The sequence below is a fragment of the Phascolarctos cinereus genome, unplaced genomic scaffold, assembly GCF_003287225.1.
Source record: "Phascolarctos cinereus isolate Bilbo 61053 unplaced genomic scaffold, phaCin_HiC Scaffold_1;HRSCAF=81, whole genome shotgun sequence".
NCBI classification, from domain to species: domain Eukaryota; kingdom Metazoa; phylum Chordata; class Mammalia; order Diprotodontia; family Phascolarctidae; genus Phascolarctos; species Phascolarctos cinereus.
In genome coordinates this window covers 15,460,336-15,483,311 of record NW_027555514.1, presented here as the reverse complement: position 1 = coordinate 15,483,311, position 22,976 = coordinate 15,460,336, and the positions used below count along the sequence as shown (strand labels likewise).

Sequence of the window (22,976 nt, the reverse complement as noted above, 5' to 3'; positions counted from 1 at the left end):
GTCTTTTTCAGGTCATGGACTGGATATGGCTAGAAAGTCAGGATGAGAATCCAGGGTACAATTTCTTTTAATGAGAAGCAACTGGGGCAGCTAGGTGGCACAGTGGGTAGAGCACTGGCTCTGTAGTCAGGAGGACCTGAGTTCAAATCCGAACTCAGACACAGAACACTCACTAGCTGTGTGACTTAGGGCAAGTCACTTAACCCCAACTGCCACACACACACACACACACACACACACACACACACACACACACATGCAAAAAGGAGAAACAACTGTGCCACAGTCAGGCCATCCAAATGAGGGGCCCTGAGTCATCACTGGCTAAATCTCCAAAGGCCAAAGCTCGATGGTGAAGAAGCAAAATCCTGCCATTTCTGTGGCAGCAGCTGGGCACGAGCCTGAAAGGACCTGCCACTCCAGTCAGACTACAACCCCATCCTCAGGGCTCAGTGCTAGGGCATTAGTTAGCAGTTTTTATGGTGGATCAGTTGTCTGACTCTTCGTGACCCCATGGACCTCAGCACACTAGGCCCTTCTCTCCTCTACTATCTCTCAAAGTCTGTCCAAGCTCACGTTCATTGTTTCCATGACACTCTCCGTCCATCTCACCCTCTGCCATCCCCTTCTCCTTTGTCTTCCATTTTTCCCAACATCAGGGTCTTTTCCATTGAGTCCCGTCTTCTCATTATGTGGCCAAAGTATTTAAGCTTCAACTTCAGTATTTGACCTCCCGGTGAATAGTCTGAATTAATTTCTTTAAGCATCGGCTGATTTGATCTCCTTGCTGAGAGTCTAAGGAGGGCATAAGATTTCTTTACTGTAGGTGATAATCACTTTGTGGCAGCGGCTAGCAACAGCCTGGAGGGCATAGGAGATGTCTATCAGTTAATCACTCCTGGGAGCAATGAATGTGGAAGAAGGACACCAGGGTCTGAGGAAGCTCTATTGCTACAGAAAAATCTGGTGATATTTCTTTCCTCCCTTCCCCTCCTTTCTCTGTCTTTCTCTGTCTCTCTCTGTTTCTGTTTCTCTCTGTCTCTGTCTCTCTGTCTCTGTGTGTGTGTATCTCTCTCCCCCCTCCTTCATTTCTCCTTCTTCTTGCCCCTTCCTCTTTTCTTCCCTCTCCCTTTCTTATCTCCCCCTCTCCCTCACTCCCTCTTCCCTCCTCTCTCTCATTTCCCCTCTTTCTCCTTCATCTCTCTCTCCCACTCTCTCTTCTCTTTAGTTCTCTCTCTCTCTCCTTTCTCTGTGTCTCTGTGTTTTCTTTCTGCATTTCTCTGTCTCTGTCTCTCTGTTCATCTCTGTCTGTCTCTTGGCCACAAGCACCATCAATAAATGAATGCATGACTCACCCATGCACCCATGATAAGTTTTCCTGCACTCTCTATCAGTTGCCAAATCTTGCCATTCCTTTCTCTGAGGTACCTCCTGTATCCATCCCTTCCTCTCCTCTCCCAGCTCTAACCCTGGTTCATGCCCTCATCACCTCTCACACGCACTATTACAAGTGTTTCCTGTCCCAGTCTCTCCCAATCCATGCTCCATCTATCTGCCAAAGTGATTTTGCTAAAGCACTGGTCTGGTCACAGTCACCTCCCCTACTCAATATGCTCTTATGGCTCCCTACTTCCTTTTGGATCAAATATAAAATCCTCTCTTTGTCATTTAAAACTCTTTGTAACCTGGACCCTTCCTTTCTTTCCGGTCTGAAGTCTCCTCCACACACACAATAGTTTGGCCACACTGGTATGCTTCTGTTCCTCACACAAGCCATTTCCCATCTCTTTGCCTTTGTCCACTGTCCCCCATGTCTGGAATTCTCCTCCTCCTCACCTTTGTGTGGTTGCATCTCTGGTTTTCTATAAGATTCTGGCCAAGTGCCACTTTCTCCAGGAAGCCTTTCCTAGCACCCCTCCCCCAAGCTAATAGTGCTTTCCCCTCTAAAGTTAAGGTCCATCTAATCTGTAGGTATCATGAATATTCTGAATTATGCATGTGGTCTCCCCCATTAGAATGTGAGCTCCTTGAGGACAGGGATGATTTTTGCCTTTCCTTTGTATCACGACTGGTTAGCATAGTGCCTGGCACATAGTAAGCACTTGATAAATGAGTCTTGATCGATGGATTGACTTGCCTTGGTGATCATTTCACAGCATCTCTCAGTGGGAAGGGACCTCAAATCATCTAGTTCAACCTATGCCTTAGCAAGATTCCCCTCTACAGCACCCCCCCCAACAGATGGTCATCCATCCTGTCACTGAAGTGCTCCAGAGAAGGAAAGCTCACCTCTTCCTGAGGTAGCATCCATTCTGCCACTGGACAGCTCCGATTATCTTTCTACAGGACCAGCCTGTCACTTCTAGTTCTTCCCCACCCCTGCCTAGAAAAGTGTTATTCAAATATTTAAACCTTTCAAGACTTCTTGATTAAAGATGACATTTTAAACACCTCTACAAGACAATGAGAAGAACAGAGAAAGATCACCAGATGACTGAGTCATGTGTACCTCAGTAATTACCTAGAGACAAGATTATAATCTGAAAAATAATAAAATTAAAAGTGGCTCCATAAAGCTTGGCACCAGTGCTCTGGACCCTAGTAATGAATTCTTTAACCATGGCAACTCATGAAATATATTCTTCATACCTAAATTAATTCTTCATAGAATCTGTAGACATGTAAATAACTAACCATGAGCCTTCTCAAATGCCGAGAATACTTACAGTGCTTCCCAAGAGCCCTGGGTTTAGAGTCAGAAGACCTGGCCTTCAAATCCTGGCTGTTCTACTTAGTGCTGGCCCTGGTGACCCATGAAACATCACACTGGAGGAACATTCCCTCTGCTTTAGTGCTGTGATTTGCTTGGCTGAAAGAACAAAACCACAGATGTATTGGGACTCTGAGAAAAATGGCAGTCATCCCTTGCCCAGGATTGACCCATATGGACTAGGAATTGGCTCTGTCTGGGGTCTCAGAGTTTGATGAGGACTACTTCTTGGAGGGACTCAGCAGAGAATAAGGGGCTGCTCAACTTTTTTTTTTTTGTATCACTAGTGTTTAATGCAGCATCCCCACATTGTAAGTGCTTAAAAAATGCTTGTTGACAAATTGCCTACTAGGCCTGGAGTCAGAAGTGGTATAAGGGATGGGGAACTGGACTTGTCATGAAGAAGACACGGATTCCAATTCTTCAATAGACACAGACTAACTGTACTACCCTGGGCAAATCACTCAGTTTCTATAAGCTTCTTATCTATTAAATGAAGATGACCTTGTCACCTTATGACCTCTCTAAGCCTCAGTTTTCTCATCTGTAAAATGAGGATAATAACATCTGCATTACCCGCTCAACAGGATAATAAAATAACAGATGTTAATAACAAATAGAATAACATGTAAGTTTACTTTGTGAACTTTAAAGCATGATGGAAATGCCAGTTATTTTTGTTATTAATTCAGCACGACCACCTGGCCCAGGAGAAGGAGTACTGGCTCTGGAAGCAGATGACCTGAGTTCAAATCTGCCCTTCAGATGCTTACCAACCTCATGACCTTGGCAAATCACTTCACCTTCTTTGGATTGTCTCCTCACCTGTAAAAAGAGGCGGACTCGATGGCCCTTAGCGTCCTTTCCAGCTCTAGATTTCAGATTCGCAGGCGAGGCGGGGAGGTCCCCTCCACTATCAGGACCAGCCCAGCAGCACCACACCGGAGGTCGAGAGAAGTCGGAGCCAGGCATCTCCTCTTCCCTCAGGCCCATCCACAACCCAGAGGGTTGGACGCCCACTCCTATGAACAGCGACCTCCTCCCCCCTTCTCTTCTCTGCCGCAAAGCCAGCTGTCTGGACTCGATAATTGGGTGAGATGGTGAATCACAGAAAAGAAGCTGGGGGGATGGAAAGTTTGGTAATGCTTCGATACCCCTTTGCCCTCCCTCCTTCTCATGGTGATTAGGGGAAAATCCCCCCAAAGGACATTTTGGGAAATACCCTATCTTCCTCACAATTCCTCACAAGCTTTTCCTTATAATCTTTCTTCTTTGAATCTTGTGTGAAACTGGCCCTATCCGCCTCCAGCTAAATCAAGGATTTCTTGTCGTTCAGTTGTTTCAGTCATCTCTGACTCTTTGTCACATGGGGCTTCCTTGGCAGAGATACTGGAGCAGTTTGCCATTTCCTTCCCCAGCTCATTTTATAGAAGAGGAAACTGAGGCAGGGTGAAGTGACTTGCTCAGGGTCGTGGAGTTAGTTAGTACCTCAGGCCAGATTTGATCTTGGGGAGATGAGTCTTCCTGACCCCAGGCTAGGCACTCTGTGTACCGTGGCGCCTCCTCGTGCCCAAGTCAAGGAGAATCCCGATGAAATAACTGCCAGTTTGCCATAAAGCTGGCTGCGCATTGGGGGCCATTCCCTCTTCTGGTCCATGACCTTCACCAGATGGATTCCACCCTCCCCCCAAGGCCCCAGATCTATTCTCTTCCCTCCTCTGGCTGCCTGTGATTTAGAACACGAAATCTTCCACCTCTTTGCTTCCTCCCAGATTCCGAGTTCACCGAGGGGAATAAACCCAAGTCCTGAGTGTTTGGTTTGTTTGTTGTTGTTTTTTTAATTAGCCAAGCCATTATTTCTTCTCATTAACAGAGACAATAGAAAGCTAGTTTCAAGTAGCGTGTTAATTAACTTCTGTCAGGCATGTTCAGTAATCTGCTTGTGAAATAAAGCAATCAACTCCCCCTCCCCCCCCCCCCCCCCCCCCCCCCCCCCCCCCCCCCCCCCCCCCCCCCCCCCCCCCCCCCCCTCCCCCCCCCTCCTCCTCCCCTCCCCCTCCCCCTCCCCCTTCCCCTTCCCCTCCCTTCAAAAAGTTGTTTTCATCCAGCTCAAATACCAGGTCAAGGAGGTTGAGCTTGTCTTGGGAGGCAATGGGGAGCTGCAGGAGGTTTTGGAGAAGAGGGTGACATAAGCATATACACATGAGATCTATATGTATAAGATATTTCTGTACATAAAAGTAATCTTTCTAGGTGTAAGGAAGATTATTTTGGTAGAAATAGAGTATAAGCTCATTGAGGGAGGAGACTTGGCTTTTGTCACTGTGTTCCCAGCACAGCACCTTTCACACAGTAGGTACTTCATAGGTGATTGTGACTGAACGATATCAAAAAGATAGATTGCCCAAAGAATTATTAAACTGCCTATATCCTTTGACTCAGAGATACGAACTACTAGGTTTCTTTCCAAAGATGATTAGGGAAAAAGGAAAAGAAGCTATTTTTTCTAGAATATTTCTAGCAGCTCTTTTTGTGGTGACAAAGAACTTGAAACTGTAGGAATGCCCATGACTTGGGGAAAGTTGTGGTATATGATTGTGAGGAATACTACTGCACTATAAGAAATGATGACTCCAATGATCTTAGAAAAACATGGATAGACTTGCACAAAATAACAGAGCGAAATGAGAATAAGAGAACATTGTATACAGTATAGCAATATTGTTTTAAGAACAACTTTGAGCGAATAAGCCATTTTGACTATTATAAATACCCAAATTACCTGCAAAGGATATATGAAGGAAGACACTATCTTAATCTAGAGAAATCCATTCAATGTGGTCACTGACTGAGAGATGAGCAAGAGAGAAAGTAAAGCTAACCTTTACATTATCAGGCTGGAGAATGGGTGGATGGTGGTGCCAGGGATAGGAACAGGGAAGACTTCTGGCTGTGGGGACAAAAGACTTAGCTCTTCCTTTGCCATTTCCTCTCCATGTGACTTTAGACAAGTCACAAACTCTTGGGCTTTGGTTTCTTCCCTTATAAAATGAGGACATTGGGCTAGGGGGCTTCTGACTCTCCCATCCCTAGCCATCCATTGTTCTGTGATTTGGGTTTGAATCACAGCCTTGCTCTTTACTATCTCAGTGGCTTCAGGAAAGTTATTGAAGTTGGGCCTCAGTTTCCTCATTTTTAAAATGAGGGGGTTGGGTTAGATGGTTGCTCCCAGCTCTGCATACTGTGCCCCTACAAGAATCAAAACATGGCTTATGGGAATGAACTCCAACTTGGACATGTTGAGTGTGGAGGCCACTGTTAACTGTTACAAGAGATGTCTCCCCAGGTCGTTGATAGGGAAGGATGATTTGGAAATGAAAGTGATAGAAAAGCAAAAGATGTCAATAAAAGAAGATAAGAAAGAAAAGGGTTTTTGGATTTAGTGATTATGAGGTCATTGGTACTATTGATGAGTTTCAGTCCAAGAAGTGGGAGTGAAAGACCATTTCTAAGGTATTTAGAAGAGAGTAGGTAATGAGGAGACAACTTATTTTATGAGTTTATGGTAGAGGTAAGAGAGGTTCTAGGATATGGAGATTATTTAGAAGGTTCAAGGAAATGTGAGTTGTTGTTGGGTTGTGTTTTTTTTTTTAAGAATAGGTCCCGAGCTTGTTTGTAGGAAGGTGGGAAGGAACCAGGAATGGGAGGAAAAGTAAAGAGACTCAAGAGAAGGTCCACTGAAGAAAGGTGAGCTTGGAGGCAAACAGGAAGGAAGTCAGGAGCAGAGGTGGAAGGATTAGCTTCATTAGTCATGGAACCATCTCCTCTTCTGCAATCAGAATGAAGCTTGAGAGAATATGATGCCTCCAACAAAGATGGAAAAGTGGATGGTGGAAGTTGGCCTCACATCAGATGACCTCCTGTTTTCTCAGGACAGTAGAAGGCTACATTACCTGTCGGAAGAGCGAATGTAGGGAGGAAGGTGAGGGGAAGAGGAGAGAATAAAGGGTTTCAAGCAAGGGCCAAGTAGAATAAGATAGATATTCAATAAGGTTAGAGTAGCACTGTTGAGCAAGAGTAAGTAATAATAGAGTAGTAATAATAGTAATAATGTACATTAGTGTATTATAATAGTAATAATGCTACATTATTATGTAGCATTGAATTTGCAGTTGGTGAAAACAATTTGACTTCCATGCTTTTCTCACCTGGGACAGGTAGCAGTGGGTCTGTATGGTAGGGATTACCTAGGGATGAGCAATAGACCAAGAGGGAAAAGGATTCCAGGGTCATAGCTAGGGAAAGAATATTAAAGAAGCAGACCAGGAAGTCAAGGTAAAGTGAGGATGCAAATGAATCCAATATAGGGAAGGTGGTAAAGAAGGACAGTGACAAGTCACAGGGTCAGAAGTTATGAGAAAAGAGAAATGTAGGTTTGGAGGTAGAAGGAACTTTAGATAACATCTAATCCAACCTTCTCATTTTAAGGATGAATAAACCAAGGCCTAGAAAGGGAAAGTGGTCTAGTCCAACATCATCCAGATGACAAGTAACAGAGCCAGGACTCCAACTCAGGTCTTTCCATGCCAAATTCAGCAACCTTTTCACTGGGCCAGGGGACTAACACCATGATGTTCTAAGTGATAAAAAGAACTCCTACTCAGGAATCTAGGCTGTGGACAGGGGATAGGGGTCCCGGGGATGATGAGTGGGAGGAGAAAGAGCAGGGAACCAATAGGAGCTTCCTTCTTCCCACAGGCTGGTATTTAGCTGGCATCTAGTATGCCCAGATTTGGCTCCACCCCAGAAGTTCCTCCCAATCTCCTTCTGTTCACATTTCCATGACCAGAAACAGGAAGTGTTCAGGAGAACTGAAAAAGGCACTGGGTGAGTTACCATTACTGGGCCTCCCAATGACTACAGAATGACTTCTGTCCAAAGTGCTGGAAGCAACAATAATAAAACATGTCATACATTAAGGATCTGTGCTTTTGGTAGTGGGGTAATCCCTTTTGTCAATAGCAGACTGCAAGTGATCTATAACTTAGAGTCTAAGAGAGTTGCTCGAGGTTCAAAGAGTGACTTGCCCAGGGTCATATAGCTTACCAATATGTGAACCCAGGTCTTCCAATCTAACATTTGAATGGGAGCACGTGAGACGTTCTTCAAGGTGCAATGGATGAGAGAGACAGATTTGAGGCTAGAAGATCTAGGTTTCAGTCCTGGCCAAGCACATGCCAATTGTATGATTCTGGGCAAATCACTGAACCTGAGTCTCAACTTCTTCATGTATAAAATGAAGATATTTTATACTTTCATAATCCCCCTCATAGAGTTGTGAGGGACAAATGAGATCAATTAAGCAGTGTATATGTATTTATTCTGTTTATTTAGGATGGCCCTTAGTGGACTTTGTATATCTGTCACCTGAGGACCAATCTGGCTAAGATTAGAAGCTCATTATCAGAATATTGAACACCGGGTGATAAATTATTTTGATCATGGAAATTCTTCAAGCCTGTCTGCTAAGGTTTGAAGGTCTTTCCATCTTCATCAGGAGAGACAGTGCCCAAACCAAGGCTACCCAAATCATTGATATAATGGTGATGATGATGACAGCTAACGTTTATACAGTTCCTGCTGTGTCAGGCACTGTGCTAAATGCTTTATAAATACTGTCTCTTTTGATGTTCACAACAACACTGAGAGGTAGGTGGTATTATTATCCCCAATTTACAGAGGAGGAAATTTAGTGATTTACCCAAGGTCACAGGATCTTTGAATTATTCACTTATAATTCAATAAATATTTATCAGATGCTAACTATGTGTAAGACCACAGGGTTTACACATAATAGGGGGTGTGGCATATTCAAAGACGAATAAGACATAGTTTGGGGAAAATAAAACAAGTGCTCAAATACATATCATTCAAAGTCAACTAGGTTGTGTGCAGTCCAATAGGTCCAAGACACTGTGGCCCATCATGAGAGGGAGGACCATTTGGTCAAGGGCAATCTGGGAAAGCTTCACGGAAGAGGTAACATTTGAGCTGGGTCTTAAATAATGAGTAACCAGAGGCCTGATATTTTGATTCAGTTCAACTCAACTCAGCTTGGCAGTATTCTCTTCCTCTGAGGCTCAGCTCGGCTGTTACCTCCTCCACAAAGCCTTTCTCACTCCTCCCTGGAGGAAAGTCATTTCCTTCCTAAATGTTTTTGTAGAAGATTTTGACTGGTTCTCTCCTCTGCCAACCTTAACTCCTCACCGTGTACTAACTTCAGCTGTGTATATGTTGCACCCTCTCTAAAGCAAGTTCTTACTTGCTATTGCTTGAAGAGATCCCTGGGTCATTTTTCTCTTTGTATACCCAGCACCAAGCTCAGTGCCCGGTGTACATTGGTATTTAATAGAGGTTTGTTGTGTTACAAGGACTGAAACACAGAGAATAAGAACAGCTGCATTGCTTTGATGGACTGTCACATTTAAAAGTAGGATAGATCACTCGTCAAACAGTTAATCAATCAACAAAGCATTTATTAAGCACTTACTCTGTCCTAGGCACTGTGTAAAATGCAGGAGAGACAAAGGGAAAAGTAAAAACAGCTCCCCTCCTCAAAAAGCTTACATTCGAATGGGCGAGACTCTCTCTCTCTCTCTCTCTCTCTCTCTCTCTCTCTCTCTCTCACACACACATATACACATACATACATATATGTATATATTATATATAATATATGTATACATATATACATACATATATGTATATGTATATATATGTGTGTGCGTGTATATATATATACATACATATATATATATATATATATACATATATATGTATATGAAAACACAAAATGAATGCAGAGTAATTCAAGTAGTGGTTTTAGGCTTAGACATCCAGATATACTCAGATGATTATATTATTCATTGCTACCCAAGTGATATTTGAAAAGGACTCATTTCCTCATTGTGCAGACATAAAACATGGCATTGATTGGAAGGGAACAGGGTCTATAGGAAGGAAGAATCATAGAATCCTTGAATTTGAGAGTTAGAAAGGACCTCAGTGTAAGTTGAGGAGCAAGCAAATGAAGGAAAAAGCACGAGAGAGATTGAGATGATGCCTTCCATGGCAGTTCAAAGTCTGGTCCTGTTACTGGGATCTCCCCTCCTGAGGTTGTGAATTTGTTCATGGAGGCGATGAGATTGGCCCCACTCTTAGCCTAGGAAGGGATGACTTCTACCCACATCCACCGCTTTAGCCTGCTAGGAAGCTTAGATTCTAGTTCCATTTCTGTTCTTCACAAATTATAATAAATGCACTTTATGTTCAAGTGTTTGTTAGGCCGTCTTGCTAGTAACTGAGTACTACTCCATAGGAAAACCTAGAAAAAAGCTAAATTCAAATGTTCTCAGAGACAAATTGTGGGTGGGGGCAAACATGAGTAATACTGATTATTATTAGATAAGTAAGTATTCTTCCCTCCTCCAAGACTGAACCCTGTCTCTCTCATGCAGCCATTCTAAGAATAAAAACTGCCCAGATGTATACATTTTGAAGTGGGTTTTTTTCACTTCTTTAATTAGAACATGGCACGGCATTTTTCAGTAATCTTGAGATTAGGCATGTTATTTTGTAACATTTACATTAAGTAAGCTTCCCATTCTCATTTTAGCATCGTCCCTTAGTACTGATTTTTTTTTAGTGGAAGCTGTCCCTGCAGGGTCACTGATTCCTCCAGCATGCTCTCGTCAGCAGGCATGCAGCCTAATGTACCTTCTAACATGTATTCAGTATGGTCACATACTAGCCTCCTTTTTTTCTTTCAAATTTTCATTTTGCATTTCTCCTTAGGTCTTTTTCAAAACTCAATTTCCTTGCAAGCCAGGGTTTTTTGAGGTAGGAAAACCTCATTTCCTCTCCTTCCATTCCCTCCATCAAAGCATCTCACAAGGCTTCCCTTCCCCTTCATTCCCCATTCTCTTCCTCTCCTTTCTTCTCTAGTCTCCATCAAAAATCTAAAGTGACATATTTTTTTACCCTTCCTTATCAATTCTCTCTCCTTCCTTTGGGCAATGGAAACATTTCAAGATTAGTTGTAAAACACAGAACATTGAAGGTAGTGACAGAAATAAATCAGCTGGACTGTAGAGTTCTTTCTGTGGCAGATATCACCAGTGCACTCAGATTAAAAAAAATATATATATATATATGATACAGGAATAGACAGGATGAAAAGATAGTTTCTTCCTTGCTCTTTGATCTGATTTCATTCAATAAGCACTTATTAAGCATCTGTAGTATTCAAGGCATTGTGTTTGATGCCAAGATACACAGCAAAATGGAAAAGAGTCCCTGCTCGCAAGGAGCATATATTCTACTGGGGAGACATTTCCTGTAAACAGATAAATACATGCATGCATCTAAGAGGAGGCGGGAGAGAGAGAGCACCTATGAATTACAAAAGGAGATGGCACATGGGCTGAGCCTTCAGGAAAGGCAGGGGCTCCAAGAGTCGGAGGTGAGGAAGCATGAGGTAGCCTAGGTAAAACCATGGAGGCAGAAGATGGTGTGCCTAGTCTGGGGGCAGGAGAGCAGGCAGTCCACTTTGGCTACAATATCAGGGAGGTGTAATGTACAGTAAAGCTGGAAAGGTAGGTCAAGGCCAGATTGTAAAGAGCTTCAAATGCCAAATGAAGGAATTGTGTTGTAAAGGTAAGTTAATTCTTGAGCCAAAAAGGAGTGACCTGGTCAGATCTGTGCCTTGACAATCCAATCATGGTAGACATGTAGGGGATAGAATGGAAGGGAGAAAGACGTTGGGACCCCACTGAGGAGGCTGATGCATGCCTTGGACTAAGCTGGTGGTTTTGTCTTAGTTACCTTTTCTTCAGGGGTGAAGAGGCTCCTTTGACTTCTTTCAGTCATCCTTATGGAGAGAGTCAAAACACGAAACTCTGGTAACAGAATCTCATTGTTCTACTTTTTAAAAAGAGGAACGTGTCAGAACGGAGCCTTCTCAGCAAAGCCTCCCCCACCCCCCCCAAAAGAGAAGCAAAAAGTAGACTGAAAGAAGAAAGCAAGTGAATCCTCCAAACCACCTTCTATTTCCTTCAGCATGAGCCCTCCCCAAAGCTGTTTTCAAGCTTTTAAACTGGGGACAAAAAGAAAATGTAATGAAGTCAGTTTGCAAGTGGGAGATTTGATGCCAACTGATGCTTGCCAGGGACCCATGTGCCCGACCCTGTGCTGGATTTTTGAGCTGTTTATTTGGAACAAAAGTGGTCAGATGACAGCACTTTTAAAATAACATCCCACTGTCTCTTGGTTGGGTAATCAACCATGGACCAGTCCCATCTGTCATATTTGAGCTACATTTAAGAGTAAGTATTATGTAAATGTTATTAAATGTAGCCAGAAACTTTCTTTAAAAAATATAAATTCTACTTGACATTCATGAAGCCAGGCTTTTCCCATTTGAAGGTGTCAAGGTTGGTAATGGGAAGGATTAGATGGTGCTCTGCCAGGGGATGAAATGAGAAGGCCAGATCTAGCCTAGGTAAGAAGGGAAAGTGATCATTTACGCACATGAGAGGGCACTCATAATCTGCACAGAACACGTTCATCCTTAAAGCTAGCTAACCTCACTGTCAGGCACTGCTGAATGGGGGGTGGGGTGCAAAGGAGGTACTCATAGCCTATGGATTTCTCCTGAATCTTTCAGGCTTGGAATGTGGGGTGATTGAAAAGTAGATTCTGATTTCTGGGTCTCCTTTCCTTTTCAAGGTCTGTAGATACCCTAGGCAGAAGTGTAACTTCCTGGAGTCAGTGAGACCTGAATTCAAATCTATCCTCAGACACTTACTAGCTGTGTGACCCTGGGCAAGTTACTCGGCCTCTGTCTGCCTCAGTTTCCTCATCTGTAAAATGGGGATAATAATAACATAACTCTCAGGGTTGCTGTGAGGATGAAATGAAACAATATTTGTAAAATTCTTTTAAACCATAAAGTGCTATATAAATGCTGTTGCTGTTGCTAGAAGTTCTTAAAATCAACACAAAAGCAGTTTTTGTAGTGGGCTGTTGGCAGGGCAAAAGGCAGCCTGTCTGTGGGTGTGTGTCTCTCTAAAGCCTGTTCCCAGAGAGTTGGGTCTACACTCCAGTGAGATTAGAGATAAAGCAGAATAAGGGAGAGGGATGCTATGGTCAAGGGAACTTGGAGAATGACCTTTGTCATTTTGACATTTGACCTTACATTTGTAAGGGCCATTTATTGTCTCCCCCTCTTAATCATTTCTTTTCTTTTCTTTTCTTTTTTTTGAGGCAGTTGGGGTTAAGTGACTTTCCCAGAGTCACACAGCTAGTGTCAAATGTCTGAGGCCAGATTTCAACTCAGGTCCTCCTGACTCCAGGGCTAGTGCTCTATCTACTGCACCACCTAGCTGTCCCTTCTTAACCATTTCTAGACTAGGCAAGGGAGAGAGGTCACACCAAGTAGCATGGTCAGCAGCAGACCATGAGGTGAAGTGATGTCAGCCTTCCAAGAGAGCCTTCTGAGGTTGGGGCCTTGAAACAGTCTTAACCCACCTTAGTTATAGCTCTGGTTTTTATGGAAATTTCTATCAGGTAAATATGATTGGAAAATGTGTGGAAATACTTCCTGAACCTAATGACCAGAACTCAGAACATCCTATGTTTCCTGACTCAATCACCCAGTCATTTAGAAATGTTTGCTGAATGGAAATGAATTTTCATCAGTGAATAAACAACGCTCCAACTGCTGGAAGAAAAACAATCATTCTCTTTGGTTGGGCAGATGTTATCGAGGTCAGGGGCAAACATGACTGCAGCCTGGCTGGCACTGTTATCCTCCTTCTCTCCTCTCCTGCCTTCTTTCTGATTCTGTCGGCCTCACTTTGCCAGCACCAAATAATCTCTCTTGTTAGTCAGGTTTCTTATCTCCTTCTCCGGATGGAATAAGGCTCGACAATATACTTCATAGTTGTTCACTGTTTTCTCTTGTGGCTTTAATAAATTTTTTTCTCCACAAAGTCCATTCTGAGTTTGTGGGCGATGTTAATACAGGTGCAGGTAGTGTGAATCAGAGGATTTAAAGAGAGAAGAGACCTTGCAGACCATTTAAACACCTAGTTTTACAAATGTGGAAACTGAGACCCAAAGAGGAACAGAAGAGATCACTTAGTAACTAAATACCGGCTGGGATTTGAACCCAGGCCACTTGATTCCAAACTCAACATTCTTTCTACTGCGTCCATGCATGCCGATTCACACATTGAGATCACAAGCCACTGTAGGAAGAATGCTGGATGATCTCAAAGGGATTTGGCTTCAAATCTTAGTTCTTCTACTCACCTTTTTAACCACAGGCAAGTCACTGAAGTCCTCGGAGGCCCTGGGGCCTCATGAGGAAAACAGGAGTAATAGTTATTTATATGTCCTTTATGGTTTGCAAAACACTTTCTGTGCGAAAGCCTGTGTATGTGGGGGGATGCAGGGGTGCTTATTAATGCCATCATTTTACAGGTGAGGAAACTGAGGCATAGAAAAGCTAAATAACTGAAGCTCCTGCGGGTGACAAGTCCAGGGCTCTTGCCAGTAGACAACACTTACAGCTATAACCAGTTTATAGTTTAGAGCCCTCCTCAGCCTGTAAGAGGCCAGGCTTGCTGACCCAAGCCTAGGAACGGCTGTTCGCTACAGGACCCAAGTCACCTGGGCCAGTACCTGCTGGCCCAGAGACCACTGAGACAGAGCCCCAAGCTTCTCCAGGGACAGATGAGAATAGGCTTCGAAATGCTCCCCTCCCTCCTTCAGCCTCCTCCACACCCGAATCCACTAATCAGCCTGGTGCTGGGGAGATGTTTCGAAAACAAAAAACAGAAACTGAAAACTTGACTTCCTGTAGGCCCTGCAAAGGAAGCAGGAAGAAAAAGCTGTGAATGTGTGATGAGCAGCTGGCTTTTTATTTTTAAACTTGTCTCACTGCTGCGTAGATGTTCTGGAAAAACAGGGAGGATTACAAAGGAATTCTGACCTACAAGGACTACATTTTTCAAGTCGGTGTTAATGAGGCTGATGGGGTCTTTTCAGGACCTGGGTTTCACTGTGAAATCTGTTTGTGTGGTAGAGACAAAAGGAGAGAATCCTGCACATTGAAGACTGCAGAGGTGGGAAATGTGGTGGGGGATTGAAGCATTGGCTAGTCTCTGAATTAGGAGACAATGGAAAGCATGCTGGAAGTGAAGTCAGAGGACCTGGGTTCAAATGTGACCTCTGCCACTCGTGACCTTGTGCAAGTCACTGAATCTCTTGGCTTCAAGGTCTTTCTCTGAAAAGTGAGGGGTCTGGGCCAGACGGCCTCAGGGGCCCACCCAGTCCTAGGTCTGTGAGCTGATGATCTGTAAATGAAAGGGGTGGGCTTAAGGGTCTCTAAGTTCTCTTTTAGCTCTAAACCTGTGATCCTCTCCTATAAGCCATTATCCATTCACCAGAACAAGGTTCCATCTTAGCTGCCCAAGAGATGTGATGTCATGGAAAGGATCTGGCCTTGGCTCTGCCACTGCTGATCTTTGGGACATCAGGGAAATCTCTGGGCCTCAGTTTCCTCATCCATGAAATGAATTTCAACTAGGTGATATTCAAGCCAGATCCCCCAAGACCAGCAAACATGTTGGTTGATAGCTGTATATGTTCACCTTCTTTTTCTTTTTTTTACAGGTTCTTACATTCCCATGTATTCCTGAGGTCCTTAGGGAGGGGTAGACAAAAAAGAAAAATTAGGAACTCATTCCTAATGGCTTTGGGCATCATGTGGTCAACTTATGTCCTTCTTTCCTACTGATCCTTGAACCAGGATTAGAGAAATAGATAATGAGGAGGCCAACTTACATTCTACATGCTTTACACACTTCATCTTAGGTGATCATTATTATTGTCCCTATTTTCCAGATGAAAAAGCTGAGGCTCAGAGTGTGTGGTTCAGGATGCTAATACTGACCTTCCCCCACCCACTCATCTCCCTCAGGATTTCCTGAGTTAACCCCATCAACCAAAGCTTTTATGAACCAGGACAGTGTAGAATAAACCTGGGGGCAGTTTGAGTAACATCTAAGTGGTGAAGTGAATAAATAGCTGGGCCTGGAGTCAGGAAGACCTGAGTTCAAATGCAGCCTCAACACTTACTAGCTGTGTGACCTTGGACAAGTCACTTAACCTCTGTTTGCTTCAGTTGTAAAGTGGAGACTATAACAACACCTCCCTCCCAGCTTGTTGTGAGGATCGGATGAGATGATATTTGTAAAGGGCTTAACACAATGCTTGTCTCTTGGTAGGCACTTCATCAATGCTTGCTTGCTTTCTACCTTTGTCTCCGGGTAGAATGACCTGAAACTTAGCAGTGGGCCCTTTGATTTCAGCTCTGTGCTTTCCTTGGAGAGCTTCTGAGATGCCCATAGAACTCTGTCAGCAGATTGTGCCTTGGGGGCTTTTGCGGGTAGGTCACTGCATATGTTTTTATTAAAGTTATTTCTTATCTGCACCCTTGGGGTTGAGTGGTCCATTGCAGGGACGAAAAGGTGAGGTGACTTCCTTAGGGACCCACAGCAAGTATCTGACCTTTGTCCTCTGTCCTGCCAGGACACCTTACCTGCTCACTGTCTTTCCCTGGGACCAGACCCAGCACCAGCTGTGCTAAGTGGAAAATCAACCTTCTCCCCTTTCTCCCGCAGGACCCTGCGTACTTTCACCATGGCCATCTGGACACTGCATGATGTTTTTCTGGCTCTGTCTCTAAAGAGTCATTTAAATGGGCAAAATTTCATGCCAGGTCAGTACAATAAGGAAGATGACTGAAGTAGGTGAGAGCTGAGTGCTGGGCTTGGAGTCAGGAAAACCTGGGTTCAAACACCACCTCTGACACCAGTGTCACTCACCCAGAGTCCAATCCCCAAATTTTACAGTTGAGGAAACTGAGGTCCACAAGGGTTAAGTAGTGACCACGGTCAAACAGCTAATAAGTGGCAGAGCCAAGGTTGGAACCTAGTGACTCTGAGTTCAGATCCAGGGTTTTTCTCCCCAATACCACAAACAGGAGATAATAGTAACAGTAGGTATTTCTATAATGCTTGAAGGTTTACAACGTGCTTTACAGAGATTTTGTCATTTAAGCTCCTTGGTGCCCCTGTGGGGGGGTAGGTATTATTAGCTATCCATTAAAGCATCCATTACTATTTTGCAGATGGGGAACCTGAGATACAGAGAAGTTGAATGACTTGGCATAATCACACAGCCAGGAAGCCTCAGAAGTAGGATCTGAAGCCAGGTCTTCCTGACTCCAGGTCCAGTCCTTTTATCAGCTATACTAGACACTGGATGTTCAGCTAACCCAGGAAACATTGGTCCAGCCTGGGACCCCCTGTTTCAATTTCAGAGCAACAGCTACACATGAATCTTTGGGATATTTTTGTGGAGGCATAAGCTCAGTGCTGAGAACAATCCTTTTCCCCAAGCCTGTAGATTCCTCTGAGTGCCTCTGAGAGCATGAAAAAATAGAGAAGACTGAAGAGGATGGGTACTCTGAGAATCTGGTTTTGTGGGATGGTCTTTAGGGAGTTGGGAGGAATGTTCCAAACCCAAGAAAGGAATAACTGGATGTGCCAACTCACAATTAAAACTTTGAAGAAAGGGGCAGCCTTTCCCTTGTCCTGATGGGACACTCTTGAAGAGCCCTGGCTTTGAACCACACCATCGTGGAGGCCAAACATGAAGTAAGTTCATTTGTTGTCAATGCCAGTCTGAGAGCTGGACCTTGTCCCCTTGGAAGTCAATGGTCCTTAGAGAGAAGGCATTTCCACATTTCTCCAGGGTTGGAATTTGGAAAGACTCAGATGGAATTCTGACCCAGAGCAGCAGTCACACATATGTGTCCCCAGGGGCAGAGGGACCCTTGTCTTCATCTGATACAATCACCAGGTCCTGTCTAGTCTTCCTTTCCAACAGCTCTCCCTAGTTACTTTTTGTTCTTATTACTGCTCTGCTAGTCTGAGCCTTGGGCAACTTGGCCAGAGTGAATGGAGAAGCTTCTTGACTGGCATCCTTGCCTCTAATCTCTCCCTGTCAGAACCATCTGGCCCATCCCTAAGAATCTTAACTAACATAGGGCAAATGGGGTTTGTCCCCTGGTACTGACATGCGTAGGAGCAACGTGCTTCCTTTCCAGAGTACCCGCCATCTTTACACCTCATCTCGTAGGCCCTTCTTGCCAATTGCTGCTGTAAGGTGCCATTGCCCCTGGGCCACCCGCCCCTCCCTCCAGTCCCAATCCTGAGGAAATGACTTTCTAGGGGATGAGTTGCTCCCACTCCAGGCTTTTCTGGCATCTGTGGTCAGACTGTCCTTTCCAACCCCCTCCCTCCCACCTCTATGTCTCTGCCCCAGCTGTTTTTACTTCAGGGGAATGCTCAGTAGGAACCAGACTATGGAGGGCTTTAATTCCAGGCAGAAAAATCTATACATTATTTTAGAGGCAACAGAGAGCCAGAGAAGATTTTGGAGCAGAGGAATAAAAAGCTCTGCTTGTTTCATGCACCTGAATTCTGCTACATCTTGTCTTGTGTGAGTTTCTCAGTTGTCAAACTGAAAGAGAAGGGTTAACACTGGAGAACCCGTCGATAAAATGCTGGCGGAAATAGCAGTCTCAGAAGCAAGGGAACTGCCTAGCATATTAAAGCTAAAAATCAAACCAGCAGTAATAATTGCTCACATAAAAATGTTCGTTTTATTTCCCCCTCAGCGTCTGCCTCTCACTGTTTCCCAGCTCTTTGGCCAGAAGGAAGAAACGTTCTGACTTCAGTAATGTGTGATCTCCAGGAGGTGGGTGCTTCTTTCACCAACATAGGTCAGGACCCACCCAAACCTTGCCAACCCCAGGCTATTGTCGCCCACACCCTCCTATAAATCCTCACTACCGGGGAACCTTCCTCCACCTTTGTCCTGGATGCCCCTCATGTCTTCAATGCTCTCCTTCTGCACCTTGGTCTCAGAATTCCTGGCTTCCTTCACTTCAGTACCTCCTCCTTCCTTAGGCCCCTCTTGACCCCCACCTCCACCCCAGCTGCTAATGTTTTCCCCTTCAAGGTCACCTTTCATCTACTCCTCTTCAAGGTCACCTTGCATCTACTCTTCCTCAAAGTTACCTTGTATCTACTCCCCCTCAAGATGACTTTGTATCTACTCCCCCTCAAAGTTACCTTGTATCTATTCTCCCTCAAGGTTATCTTGTATCTATTCCCCCTCAAGATGATTTTGTATCTACTCCCCCTCAAGGTCCCCTTGTATCTACTCCCTTCAAGATTACCTTGTATCTAGTCTGCAAGTATATTGCAGATACTTATTGATACTGCTGTTGTCTCCCCCATTAGAACAGAAGCTGCTTGAGGGCTGGGACTGCTTTCAGTTTTCTTTGCGTTCCCTGGCACATAGTAAGTGCTTAATAATTTCTTTTTCGTAACATTTCTTTTTTAAAATTTTGAGTTCCAAACTCTCTCCCTCCCTCCTCCTCCTGTTGAGAAGGCAAGCAATGCAATGCAATATTTATGCTTAATAAATTCTTGCTGATCGATTAACTTGTGATACCAGGAAAGCATATGTCAGGGCAAAGAGTTCTGGATTTAGAGCCAGAGGATCTGAGTTCAAATCCCATTCTTCCTGCTTTATTCCCTTTATGACCTTGGGCGAGTCACTTGGGTTTCATTTTCCCTATCTGTAAAATGATAAGGTTGGACTAGATTCTCTGATGTCCCTTCCAGCTCCAGTTCACAGATTCCTTTGATGACCTGTGATTGCATTCCAGCCAGACATTCAATTGAATTCAACCCCAAAGCTTTCATCTGCTACCCTTCCCTCTCACAGCATGACTGAGTTGCCACTTTCCTTCCATATCCTATCCTATATTATAATATTTCTTTGATGCCTTTTCTCTCACAGTATCACTTTGGAGAGGAAGCTCCTGCAATTACTTGTACCCAACAAGCATCTCTCCATGGCCCTTTGGGCCATTTGCCATTTGGAGTCTTCTGATGTTGTGGCATCCGATGAGTCCCAACCATCCAGTATCACTGCGAGAGTATGGATATTGAAATGATGGGGTTTTGGGTGTTACTTAGTGAGAAACTGAATGTGTTATTATGCACGAACTGAATTTAATTTAAGATGCTTTCAGTTCAAGGAGGAAACAATGTTAAAAATAGTTCAGGTTTAGCATTCTTGGGATATTGGCATGTTCTGATTAAGTTGCTGAAGTAATTCCATTTTCATCGAATTTCATCCAAATTTCATTCATTTCAGGCTTTGAGTTGGAAGGGAATGAAAGGGAGCAATAGGAAGCACACTCGGTTTGGATCCGGGTTTAGATCTCAGCTCTGATACCCGCTATCTGTGTACCCTTGGGCCGGGCCATTGAACTCAATTACACAAATACGCACAAAATGTTTGCAGAAATCACTACGGTAGGCTCTGGGGATGCAAAGTCAAAATCAAAAAAATCTCTGCCCTCAAAAAACTTATATTTCACTGGGGAGAGGGGGTAAATAAATAGGTCTAAGGTATATACAAGGGAATACAAAGTGAGAGATAGAAAAGAAGGAGAAGGAGAAGAAGAAGAAGGAGAAGAAGAAGAAGGAGAAGAAGAAGAAGGAGAAGAAGAAGAAATGAGAGGGGAGGGGAGGGGAGGAAAGAAGAGGGAGAGGGAGAGATGGAGAGAAGGTGGGGGAGAGAGAGAGAGAAGAGAGAGAGAGAAGAGAGAGAGAGAGAGAGAGAGAGAGAACGCTCAGATAATTTCAGAGATGGGAAGTGTAAGACAAGACTCCCTGAAATGAGTCTTACCCCAGCTAAGCTTTGAAAGAGGAGAGGGATTTGATGGCACGGGATGAGGTGAGGAGGGGTCCTTTTCTTTTCCTCTTTGTTTCTCCAGCCCCTGGCTAGTGCTTAGCATATAGTGGGTACTGTGTTGATCCAGCCAAGCTAGCATTTCTCTTCTCCCCCTTGACCCTCCATCTCTTGTGTGGGAGCCTTTGCCTGGTTAAGCTCCGCAGAATCTCTCTCTTCCTTGGAGGACCAGCTCAAACATGATCTTCTACAAGAGGCCTTTTCTGGTCTCCCCATCTCCTGGTGTCCTCTTTCCTTCTCTCTTGGATATTTGTATTTATTCTCTTTACATATCAAATATACATATTGATTTACTAGTGTCTCCATTAAAATGTAAGCTCAATGTAAGCAGGGGGTGTTTCTTCATATTTGTATCCTCAACCTCAACCACAGTTCCCGGCACATAGTAGGCACTCATAAATGCTTTCTTAATGAATTAGTGCTGACTGAGTGAGTGAATTAGCACCTTCTAGACACAGAAAAACTACATGCCAAAGGGAAAGAGGGGAAGGGAATATTCCACACAGGGAAGAGTCAGCAGGCCAAGTGGACTGGATTACAGAGAGCATGAAGGGGAACCTGTTTAGTGGACTGTGTAGGCTCCACAGGAAGGTGGGCCCCACCACAGGGGGCATTGCTGGCATCTTTAGAAGCCCTCAAGTTCCTACTCCATTCCCCTTAACCTTTCAGAAGTCTGGGGAAAGCAGAGGCTCTTGGGAAAGGGAAGGGGAGTTGACTTGACTCTTTATAGGCTTGGATAGGAGTCCTTGGCATGTTCTTTCAGACTAAATAAAAGCCAGTCCTATACCTCATGGATTTTGAGCCCAAGTGCTCATAAAGGAGCTGAGGGCCCTTAGAGGAATGTGTGCCAAATTCTGATGTGCTCAGGCAAAACTGGGGTGGAGACAAAGCCAGTCAACCTCGGCTTTCCAGGCCTTGCTCTGGGTGGAGGCGTAAGCCAGGGAGTGCTATCACTGAGGGGGAAACCTATATCTGTGAGCCAAGAGCTGTGGCTCAGGGCCATGGCTTTCATTAGCATCCCTGTGAACCCTTTAGCTTGGATGAGTGTGTCAGGTGAGTGATCTGTCAGTTACCAGCTGAAAGAAGGTACCTGGGTGGGGAAGGTAAGAGGTGAGGAAAGAAGGAATATCTGGCTTGCTGGAATTCTGCCAGAGTGGGGTACTTTGGGAGGGATAGATCATAGAAGGGACAAGGCCCCACAGAAGGGCATTGAATTGGGGGAAGGGAGTTCCCAGAAAGGAGCCAGAGGGGCAGAAGTGGAGGTAGATTTCATTAATGTCATAAATCTACCTGGTCTGTTCTCCCCAGGATTATATCAGTGAGGGATAATGCAATACTGGTCGGGACTGAACTGAACTCTCCTCACCTAGTCTGGCTCAGTTTGGGAACATGTTCCTCTGCTGAATCCCTCTTTTCAGATCCAAGTAAACAGGCTGAACCAATGGTGTCATACTCTGTCAGACCCACAGAAGCCCCAAGGAGCAGCTAATGATAATAATTGCAGTTGTGTCTGACTCTTCATGACCTCATTTAGGGGTTTTCTTGGCAAAGACACTAAAGTGGTTTGCCATTTCCTTCTTCAGCTCATTTTACAGATAAGGAAACTGAGGAAAAGAGGATTAAGTGACTTGCCCAGGGTCACATAGCAAGTAAGTGTCTGAGGTCAGACTTGAACTCAGGAAGAAGAGTCTTCCTAACTTCAGGCCTGGTATTCTATCCACTGCACCACCTAGCTGCCCTATATAATAATCATAATCATACTCGTAATAATATAAAACAACTTGCATTTATATAGTGTCTTAAAGCTTACAAAGTTACCACAATATTATGATCTCGTAGTAAGGGTTGTTATTCCCATTTTACAGAGCATGAAACTGAGGCACAGAGAGGTTCTGTGACTTCCCTGTGGTCATTCAGCCAGTAAATAGGAGAGCTGGGAACCAAATCTGAGGCACTGGATTCTTGTCCCTGGTCCACACTGCCTCCCAAGTGGAAAAGCCTCCTGCTAGAAATGGGACCACCCTGCAGCCCAGACAGCAAGCCTGGGAAGCTGGTGCTCTTTGTCACAGGATGTTCAGAGCATTTAATGAGATAAACAGAAGGGAGGCTCGCTTCCTGTTCCCTGCAGAGAAAGTCTCAGCATTGATGGCAGGTGATGCTGCTATTTCTCTGTCTTAGAGATTTACCTGCTCCCCTCTCCCAGGACAGATTCTCAGCTTGCTCCATTTCACATGTGAAGTCC

At 44.3% G+C, this 22,976-nt stretch overlaps 1 long non-coding RNA gene across 4 annotated transcripts; it reads left to right on the top strand.

Moving 5' to 3' along the window:
- The first annotated feature begins 14,719 nt into the window (after positions 1 to 14,719).
- LOC144456264 (uncharacterized) lies at positions 14,720 to 20,565 on the top strand. 4 transcript variants are annotated; one of them, XR_013485203.1, is made up of 4 exons: positions 14,720 to 14,958; positions 16,427 to 16,616; positions 17,028 to 17,556; positions 18,582 to 20,565. It is a non-coding gene; the product is annotated as an uncharacterized LOC144456264 (long non-coding RNA). The 4 variants fall into 4 exon arrangements; XR_013485204.1 differs by having other exon boundaries at positions 14,722 to 14,958; positions 16,519 to 16,616; XR_013485205.1 differs by lacking the exon at positions 14,720 to 14,958 and having other exon boundaries at positions 14,966 to 16,616; positions 18,582 to 19,269; positions 19,775 to 20,565.
- The last annotated feature ends 2,411 nt before the right edge of the window (positions 20,566 to 22,976 follow it).